The 11,095-nt window shown below is 42.7% G+C and overlaps 1 non-coding gene across 1 annotated transcript; it reads left to right on the forward strand.

Moving 5' to 3' along the window:
* Positions 1–11,020: 11,020 nt before the first annotated feature.
* On the forward strand, positions 11,021–11,095 carry Trnas-cga. The gene has a single exon. It is a non-coding gene; the product is annotated as a tRNA-Ser (tRNA).

Raw genomic sequence — 11,095 nt, forward strand, 5'->3', positions numbered from 1 at the left:
CTGAACAAGCGCGTGTGATAATGCTTCTCTACAGCCAGAACTTCCGTGTCGGCGAATTTTATTACGTGGTATGCTCTGACCTGTCAAAATACAGTATACTATTATATTGAGCCGCACGCGGGTCGCGTTCATGCCGTTTGTTCGTTGGCATTTTGCCACATCAAGGGGCGTCTTGTTTATTCCTTACAAGTGCCGTAAAGAAGTTGCTGGCTTGCCTCCTTGAGTGGCAGCAGCAGCGCTTATCGATACTAGTACTGTCGTACTATCTTTGGTGTGACCGCTAGTATTTCCGGGTGGTGTTGGTGTGTGTGGTGGTCAGTCAGTTGCGACGGAGCAGCGAGGAAGTCTCCGCAGCGCGAGTCAGGCCGGGACCGCTGGCGGCGGGCACGCGCTGTCGGATCGTGAGGTGCTAGCTGCGAGAGCGACAGAGTTCGTTGCCCACCGAACCTGGACGCTGAAGTTGAGTGATCAGTTAACCTATTATGAAACCCCAACTATTGTGACATCTCTTCGTTCATTTGGGGGTTGTTACTCCCTCGGCCGTTCGCGCTAGCAGCATTGTATGATGGAGTTGGCGAAATCTTGCAGCTGTCTTCCTATATTGTGATTAATTATTAAATTGACATTTGCCAGTGAAGTGCACCAGCGGTATTTTCTGTACTGTGGCCGTTAACGCCCCAGTTACCTGCCCTGGTCGTTAGTGTAGTTTTCCGGCAGTTGATGCTGTCCTGCACAGTGTGTAAATCGACAGCCTTTCAGGTTGTTTGGTTCATATTTTGCTTAGAGTGGTTATTGTATCCTTGGCTGCTTTTAGACGCCCATTTCTGAAGATGTAGTGCTGTTCGAATCCTTGTCCTAGGCTGATATTTTCCATCGTTGTGCCGTCGGTCGAACGGAAGGGAATTGGTTAAATTATTGGTCCGTCCTTGGGCCGTCCCTAGTTTGGGTTGCCATCCGATTATTTAACTTCAACTCTTGGCTGCCTGTTGCACCTCACCTTACGTTTAAGCCACCTTCTCAGCACTTCTGAGCACCACTTGTTCTGCTTGTTTTACATTCTGATTTCAATTTTAGTTTGAAGTATTGTGCGATGCCTTCGGCAGCGTATTAATTCAGTTCTTTTTAAATTTTACATAAAGGCCTTCAGCCACGTAAAATTTTTGAAGGTTAATTTTATTTTAAAAAAACATTTTCCTTAAAATTTGTTCTATCTAAAATTGTTTGTAATCCAGGCCCTAAGCCATTAGTCGTTCGATGTGTAATGTGTGGCCTTCAGCCGAGGATATACGTGAACCCCTTTTAATAAGGCCGTCAGCCGTGTGTATTCCTTAAAGGAAAATTTTTATAAGAAGGAAGGGGCTCATTTTAAATTGTTTGTCTGACTCGTTGTTCAGGTCTTCAGCCGTTGTTTCAAATTTGTTTGTGGCCTTCAGCCATGCAATAAGTTAATTTTTCCTTAATTAGGGTTTCGGCCCTTCTCTTGTAAGTTTAAAAAGAAATTTCTTCGTTAGAAAAATTGTTTATTAATGTGTTTTAATTATAGTTGTCTTTTAGACGTGTAGTGTAGGCCTTCAGCCGCTAAATGTTTTCAATTCCATGTTTTTTTAAATATTTAGTTTCTATTTTTAATTGCTTTTCATTTCTAAGCCATGCCTTCAGCCATTCTTGTTTTTGTATGGTTTTGGACCTTCATCCCAAAAAGGATCTTAAGTTTTTTAACTATGCCTTCAGCATAATTGTCTATGTCATCTTTTAAAGCAATGTAAATACAGGGCTATTACAAATGATTGAAGAGATTTCATAAATTCACTGTAGCTCCATTCATTGACATATGGTCACGACACACTACAGATGCGTAGAAAAACTCATAAAGTTTTGTTCGGCTGAAGCCGCACTCCAGGTTTCTGCCGTCAGAGCGCTCGACACCGCAGTGAGACAAAATGGCGACAGGAGCTGAGAAAGCGTATGTCATGCTTGAAATGCACTCACATCAGTCAGTCATAACAGTGCAACGACACTTCAGGACGAAGTTCAACAAAGATCCACCAACTGCTAACTCCATTCGGCGGTGGTATGCGCAGTTTAAAGCTTCCGGATGCCTCTGTAAGGGGAAATCAACGGGTCAGCCTGCAATGAGCGAAGAACGGTTGAACGCGTGCGGGCAAGTTTCACGCGTAGCCCGCGGAAAATTGGCTCATGCCACAACTGGAGACCGACAGCGCCGACTTCATCTTTCAACAGGATGGTGCTCCACCGCACTTCCATCATTATGTTCGGCATTTCTTAAACAGGAGATTGGAAAACCGATGGATCGGTCGTGGTGGAGATCATGATTAGCAGTTCATGTCATGGCCTCCACGCTCTCCCGACTTAACCCCATGCGATTTCTTTCTGTGGGGTTATGTGAAAGATTCAGTGTTTAAACCTCCTCTACCAAGAAACGTGCCAGAACTGCGAGCTCGCATCAACGATGCTTTCGAACTCATTGATGGGGACATGCTGCGCCGAGTGTGGGAGGAACTTGATTATCGGCTTGATGTCTGCCGAATCACTAAAGGGGCACATATCGAACATTTGTGAATGCCTAATAAAACTTTGAGTTTTTGTATGTGTGTGCAAAGCATTTTGAAAATATCTCAAATAATAAAGTTATTGTAGAGCTGTGAAATCGCTTCAATCATTTGTAATAACCCTGTAAGTCGTTCTTAGAAAAATAAAGTCGTGTGCTTGATTGTGCAACTCACAGTAACTGTTTATAGCCCCATCCACAATTGTAACCTTATCCTGTGCACTCTCTGAATTCCTACCAACCAGGTTTCATACATCAATGATGCTTCGAAGAAAAAAAAAGAAAGCTTTGTGGAGTTTGAATTGCAGAGTAATTGCGTAGACGGATGTTAAGCACACGATATGCATAGCGCCGTCGTTAGCGTCGTCTAGGCGGCGCCGGCACGCCAATTAAGAAGCGGGCAGCCGGACTGTCTAGCTGGCACATCGCCTGGAACTAGAGGCACGCGGACTGCTCTAGAAATAATGACCTCTCTGCCCCTATCTTGGTCACTGCTCATTATATTGTGACTCGTGTTTTTCTTTCGTTACAGACCAGCTTACGACCTTTGAACCGGTAATTCATGTACACGGTTTCTCCGATACTAGTCAACTCTTCATGTCTTCTTTTTATTTATTTTTTCATCTTTTTCTGTCTACATTCTGGTCTGCATTCTTAAAACTGTTCCTTCTTGGAATCCTTCCAATTTCTAAATTTGGTTTCTATATACTTTTTTGTCTTTATTTTCTCGGTAATTTATTCTTGTTTCTTTCCGGCCTTTCTGCTCTGTGCCAAGTCAGTTGCACCAGCCTTTTAATTTCTGACAGTCTTCTGCGACTGATTGTTTATACACGCCCATACAAGCCTAGCCTTCATTTCCTAATTTCTGCTGTAATTTTCACTACATGTTCCTGTGCTTTATTATTATCCCTTAATTTAAATATTGCACCTGCTACTCTATTTCTAATATTATCCACATAATCTCTTTTTCGTATCACATCTTTTTCTTCATTTTGTTTCATTGATTGACGTTTTTTAGGCAATCTGGCCATATTACTGCGTTCTAATGATGAATTTTGCCTGTCTAGATAATGAATGTCTTCGCAACAGAAACTTTTGTTGAGTGGAACAATTATTTCAATTTCTTTTCCTATCGTTAATCACGTCTTATGAGAAGCATATTTTTTTCATTCTTTGGCAAATTTATTTTTACTTTTTAACCTAGTGGCCATAGAAGTTCCTAACGCCACAGTTGTCAAGGTAAGCTAACGGAGGGAAGTCATTTGTGCCGTCTGTTGTGAATCGTGTAGAATGAGGCAGAGAGATTGGAGACCAGCCCAGCATCTGTCTATACGAGAGCGGAAAACTGCCTAAACGCCTCACTATATTTGGCTGGTGTAACTGCCAATGGCCGTCAGTCTGCAGCGTGGATCGAATTCCAATTTAGATCACCTCTTTGTTTTGCAACCCAAAGTGCTGTGTGTTAAGATATAAAGGCAGGTCTGTTTACTGTTTCTACAAGGCTTGTCCAGAAAGTAAGTTCCGATCGGCCGCAAAATTGAAACCACAGTGAAAACCAGAAACGTTTTATTTGCAACAGTTAGGTACACCTTCCACCTACTTCTGCACATAGTCGCCGCTCCTCCTTTGAGCTTTGTCGTAGTGTTGCGTCAACTTTCCAATATCCTCGTCATAAAAAACAGCCGCCTGTGCTTTCGGCCAGTTACCTGCAATGGTCTGCAGCTCGTTGTCTGTGGAAAAATTTTGTCTACATATCCAGCGGTTCTTGTGAGCAGAGGGGGAGCCAATTACGAACTGTATTGTGGGTGGTCAAACACTTCTCATCGGAAACGCTGCAGGAGCGTCTTCATTGCCCCTGCAGTGTGCGACTCAGAATTGGCATGAAGGAGGAACTGCTGACAGTTGTGTTATGTGGGCTGCATGACGCAGGTGAAATCTCTAACCAAGCCCGCATACTTGGTGGGAGACGCTATTCCCTACGCATCTTTACGTGCTCACTGTTCACTCGAAACTTAAAGCTCGGTTCCCACGGGGAGTGAGCACGATTGTGTGCCACGCTTTCGTGCTTGATTTCGTGCAATGACAGGAGAGAAACTATCAGTCGTGGGGTGTGGACGATTCACACGGAGTGGAATGTCAACGAAAGCGCGATTTAGTTGATCGCGCGAAGCCGGCCATGACCGAGCTCCTTGTCGAGAGTTGTGCTGTGGTGAGTTCGGTTTTTGCTACTGTTTTGGCACAGAGAGAATGAATCGGTTGGTGGAAACTCAAGAACAACGGAGGAAAAGACGATGGTGGGTCAGGAACTGGATACTTCAAAGAACATCGAGGGCACATATTTTGGTTGACATGGAACTAAGAAACCATTACCCTGAAGATTTCAAAAACTTATTACGAATGTCTCAGGCGCAGTTTGACTACCTTTTGGAACGTGTTTCACCTCTGATTTCAAAATCAGATACTAATATGAGACAAGCAGTAAAAGCAAAAATTAAACTTCAAGTAACTTTACGCTATTTAGCCACAGGCGACTCTTTTAAAAGTCTGGAATATTTATTTCGTGTTCTAAAGAACACAATTAGTAAATTTAGACCTGAAACCTGCGAAGCGGTCCACAAGACACTTACGGAATACATACAGGTAATTACAATAACATGTAGTATACTACTTTTTTATTATTTTATTTGAATTTTCAACATAGTAATGTACGAGACTTTTCAGTAGTTACAAGGGCAACAGTCTGGATGATTGACTGATCTGGCCTTGCAACATTAACCAAAACGGCCTTGCTGTGATGGTACTCCGAAGGGCTGAAAGGAAGGGGAAACTACGGCCGTAATTTTTCCCGAGGGCATGCAGCTCTACTGTATGGATAAATGATGATGGCGTCCTCTTGGGTAAAATATTCCGGAGGTAAAATAGTCCCCCATTCGGATCTCCGGGCTGGGACTACTCAGGAGGACGTCGTTATCAGGAGAAAGAAAACTGGCGTTCTACGGATCGGAGCGTGGAATGTCAGATCCCTTAATCGGGCAGGTAGGTTAGAAAATTTAAAAAGGGAAATGGATAGGTTAAAGTTAGATATAGTGGGAATTAGTGAAGTTCGGTGGCAGGAGGAACAAGGCTTTTGGTCAGGTGAATACAGGGTTATAAATACAAAATCAAATAGGGGTACTGCAGGAGTAGGTTTAATAATGAATAAAAAAATAGGAGTACGGGTAAGCTACTACAAACAGCATAGTGAACGCATTATTGTGGCCAAGATAGACACGAAGCCCACGCCTACTACAGTAGTACAAGTTTATATGTCAACTAGCTCTGCAGATGAAGAAATTGATGAAATGTATGATGAGACAAAAGAAATTATTCAGATAGTGAAGGGAGACGAAAATTTAATAGTCATGGGTGACTGGAATTAAAGAGTAGGAAAAGGGAGAGAAGGAAACATAGTAGGTGAATATGGATTGGGGCTAAGAAATGAAAGAGAAAGCCGCCCGGTAGAACTCTGCGCAGAGCATAACTTAATCATAGCTAACACTTGGTTTAAGAATCATGAAAGAAGGTTGTATACATGGAAGAACCCTGGAGATACTAAAAGATATCAGATAGATTATATAATGGTAAGACAGAGATTTAGGAACCAGGTTTTAAATTGTAAGACATTTCCAGGGGCAGATGCGGACTCTGACCACAATCTATTGGTTATGACCTGTAGATTAAAACTGAAGAAACTGCAAAAAGGTGGGAATTTAAGGAGATGGGACCTGGATAAACTGAAAGAACCAGAGGTTTTACAGAGTTTCAGTGAGAGCATAAGGGAACAATTGACAGCAGTGGGGGAAAGAAGTACAGTAGAAGAAGAATGGGTAGCTTTGAGGGATGAAGTAGTGACGGCAGCAGAGGTTCAAGTAGATAAAAAGACGAGGGCTAGTAGAAATCCTTGGGTGATAGAAGAAATATTGAATTTAATTGATGAAAAGAGAGAATATAAAAATGCAGTAAATGAAGCAGGCAAAAAGGAATACAAACGTCTCAAAAATGAGATCGACAGGAAGTGCAAAATGGCTAAGCAGGGATGGCTAGAGGACAAATGTAAGGATGTAGAGGCTTATCTCACTAGGGGTAAAATAGATACTGCCTACAGGGAAATTAAAGAGACCTTTGGAGAAAAGAGAACCACTTGTATGAATATCAAGAGCTCAGATGGAAACCCAGTTCTAAGCAAAGAAGGGAAGGCAGGAAGGTGGAAGGAGTATATAGAGGGTCTATACAAGGGCGATTTACTTGAGGGCAATGTTATAGAAATGGAAGAGGATGTAGATGAAGATGAAATGGGAGATATGATACTGCGTAAAGAGTTTGATAGAGCACTGAAAGACCTAAGTCGAAACAAGGCCCTGGGCGTGGACAACATTCCATTGGAACTACTGACAGCCTTGGGAGAGCCAGTTCTGACAAAACTCTACCAACTGGTGAGCAAGATGTATGAGACAGGTGAAATACCCTCAGACTTCAAGAAGAATACAATAATTCCAATCCCAAAGAAAGCAGGCGTTGACAGATGTGAAAATTACCAAACTATCAGTTTAATAAGTCACGGCAGCAAAATACTAACGCGAATTCTTTACAGACGAACGGAAAAACTGGTAGAAGCTGACATAGGGGAAGATCAGTTTGGATTCCGCAGAAATTTTGGAACACGTGAGGCAATACTGACCCAACGACTTATCTCAGAAAATAGATTAAGGAAAGGCAAACCTACGTTTGCAGCATTTGTAGACTTAGAGAAAGCTTTTGACAATGTTGACTGGAATACTCTCTTTCAAATTCTGAAGGTGGCAGGGATAAAATACAGAGAGCGAAAGGCTATTTACAGTTTTTACAGAAAGCAGATGGCAGTTATAAGGGTCGAGGGACAGGAAAGGGAAGCAGTGGTTGGGAAGGGAGTGAGACAGGGTTGTAGCCTCTCCCCGATGTTGCTCAATCTGTATACTGTGCAAGCAGTAAAGAAAACAAAAGAAAAATTTGGAGTAGGTATTAAAATACATGGAGAAAAAAAATAAGAACTTTAAGGTTCGCCGATGACGTTGTAATTCTGTCGGAGACAGCAAATGACTTGGAAGAGCAGTTGAACGGAATGGACAATGTCTTGAAAGGAGGATATAAGATGGTCATAATGGAATGTAGTCGAATTAAGTCGGGTGATGCTGAGGGAATTAGATTAGGAAATGAGACACTTAAAGGAGTAAAGGAGTTTTCCTATTTGGGGAGCAAAATAACTGATGATGGTAGAAGTAGAGAGGATATAAAATGTAGACTGGAAATGGCAAGGAAAGCGTTTCTGAAGAAGAGAGATTCGTTAACATCGAGTATAGATTTAAGTGTCAGGAAGTCGTTTCTGAAAGTTTTTGTATGGAGTGTGGCCTTGTATGGAAATGAAACATGGACGATAAATAGTTTGGAGAGGAAGAGAATAGAAGCTTTCGAAATGTGGTGCTATAGAAGAATACTGAAGATTAGATGGGTAGATCACATAACTAATGAGGAGGTATTGAATAGAACTGGGGAGAAGAGGAGTTTGTGGCACAACTTGACTAGAAGAAGGGATCGGTTGGTAGGACATGTTCTGAGGCACCAAGGGATCACCAATTTAGTTCAGAAATGGTTCAAATGGCTCTGAGCACTATGGGACTCAACATCTTAGGTCATAAGTCCCCTAGAACTTGGAACTACTTAAACCTAACTAACCTAAGGACATCACAAACATCCATGCCCGAGGCAGGATTCGAACCTGCGACCGTAGCAGTCCCGCGGTTCCGGACTGCAGCGCCAGAACCGCACGGCCACCGCGGCCGGCACCAATTTAGTATTGGAGGGCAGCGTGGAGGGTAAAAATCGTAGAGGGAGACCAAGAGATGAATACACTAAACAGATTCAGAAGAATGTAGGCTGCAGTAAGTACTGTGAGATGAAGAAGCTTGCACACATCGCATTTGTTATTTGTGACATAATTGACTCTTGAAGCCTAATGGCGAATGGAGGCCCAATACTGCGTAGCATTGACGCAACATACTTTCCGAAATAGTCGTATGAGTCCTCTTGGTTCATTACTACAGCACGATTTGAAATAGCTTGTAATTTCTCAATCGCACATGAAAAAAAAGAAACGATTTGGGAGTCGTGCAGAACTTTTTCGCCGATTTTTGATGATGAAGGCTGCGATGGAGTTGAAGGCACTTTTCGTTTTAGTACTGCCCTGGGTGTCTCAGTTTCTGCTGGAATCTGTGATGTGCTTGGCGTGGTCTCGTTGAAATCGTCAACAACAGTTAAATCTACAGATAGGGATTGTGGCTTCTTCAGTTGTGATTGTTCATTTGTGTTTATTGGTGACACTTGCAATCAAAACATTAATTTTGTTTCAGGCGCCGGCAACTTCAGATGAATGGAACAATATGGGTTTAGAGAACGATGGAACTTTCCAGGCTGTGCAGGACCTCTGGACGGAAAGCACATTGTCATTCGTGCCCCTCCCACTACTGGATCTGTTTATTACAATTACAAAAGTAGTTTCAGTACTGTATTGCTAGCTTTAGCTGATTCCGATTATTGTTTCCTGTATGTTGATGTAGGAGCTAAAGGAAAAAATTCTGATGGTGGTATATTTCAAAACAGCTCATCGTACAACGCTTTGGAGATAAATTCCCTTGCAATGCCATGTGATTTTGTTATTGTAGGGGATGATGTGTTTCCGCTAAAGACTTAGCTGATGAAACCCTACAGTCGGCGTAACATGTCTCGACAGGAAAAAATGTACAACGATCGAGTTTCAAGGGCTCGAAGAGTTGTAGAAAATACTTTCGGCATACTTGTGAGTAAATTTAGAGTATTTGAAGAACCAATATCTTTAAAAATACAATCGGTGGACAAAGTAGCACTAGCCTGCTGCTCGTTGCACAACTGGCTGCGGAAAACGAATCCCGCCTACATCTCACGAGGTTTAACTGACTTCGAGGATGAAAACCATCGTATTTTTCCTGGATCGTGGTGTCGAGAGGAAATTACTGGCCTACAGAACCTTCCGCAAACTGTTAACAGACATCAGCATCGACAGGCACAACAAATTCGGGATAAGTACCGTAGTTACTTTAATAACGAGGGTGCACATGCTGTGCCCTGGCAACATGTACTACTCGGCGACGTTCCAAACACAGAACCGCAGAGCACATCAGTGTCAATATTGTGCTCAGTTATTTTGTTCATGATTGTCTTCAATTAGTATGTGTCACAAAGTAAATGCATTGCTAAATATAATTTATCATAAGAATGTATTGTTACAGTGCTAGATATTGTTGTATTAAAAGAAGCTGGCACGGTTCCCATGATATAGCTACTATTCTGTATAATCATTATAAAATCTGTTGTAATAATGTAAATGTAAGGAACAATTTTGAAAATGTATAAAATTTCAAATATGGAAACAAACTATGAAAGAATTCATCTTGTCAAACCAGAGGATTTTTGGTTTATAAACCTCATCAGTGCCAGCTCCAGACCGTTCGCTTTCGATTTTTTTCTTCAGTTCCTGACAATACGAACTCCTCAAGTTTTTAAATTTCGCAATTACTTCTTTCGGTCCGAATCCTGGAATTTGGAGCGCATCACTAATTCTTTTGGCAGCAGCCATTCTTGCATCTCGGTCTCTGTATTCTTTTCTGCTTACAACATACAAGACCTGCTCAGTAGCGTTAAGTCCCAGAAATTCTAAAGTTTCACTGTCTTGCAACTTGATCACATGACGTTTAATGGCACTAGTTGCCATCTTGTTGTTCGTAGCACTAGATGTTGTAATCTGACACTGCCGCAGACGAGCCAAACTCACGACCGAAAATCAAACACGTTTGATATGTAGCGTGAGCCCTCACGCCTGCCCGTGACGTCACTGTCAAACTCACGTCTCTTCAGAATGAAATTTTCACTCTGCAGCGGAGTGTGCGCTGATATGAAACTTCCTGGCAGATTAAAACTGTGTGCCCGACCGAGACTCGAACTCGGGACCTTTGCCTTTCGCGGGCAAGTGTTCTACCAACTGAGCTACCGAAGCACGACTCACGTCCGGTACTCACAGCTTTACTTCTGCCAGTATCTCGTCTCCTACCTTCCAAACTTTACAGAAGCTCGCGAAAGGCGAAAGGCAAAGGTCCCGAGTTCGAGTCTCGGTCGGGCACACAGTTTTAATCTGCCAGGAAGTTTCATATCAGCGCACACTCCGCTGCAGAGTGAAAATTTCATTCTGGAAACATCCCCCAGGCTGTGGCTAAGCCATGTCTCCGCAATATCCTTTCTTTCAGGAGTGCTAGTTCTGCAAGGTTCGCAGGAGAGCCTCTGTAAAGTTTGGAAGGTAGGAGACGAGATACTGGCAGAAGTAAAGCTGTGAGTACCGGACGTGAGTCGTGCTTCGGTAGCTCAGTTGGTAGAGCACTTGCCCGCGAAAGGCAAAGGTCCCGAGTTCGAGTCTCGGTCGGGCAC

Source organism: Schistocerca piceifrons, chromosome 9 (genome assembly GCF_021461385.2).
Source record: "Schistocerca piceifrons isolate TAMUIC-IGC-003096 chromosome 9, iqSchPice1.1, whole genome shotgun sequence".
NCBI lineage: Eukaryota > Metazoa > Arthropoda > Insecta > Orthoptera > Acrididae > Schistocerca > Schistocerca piceifrons.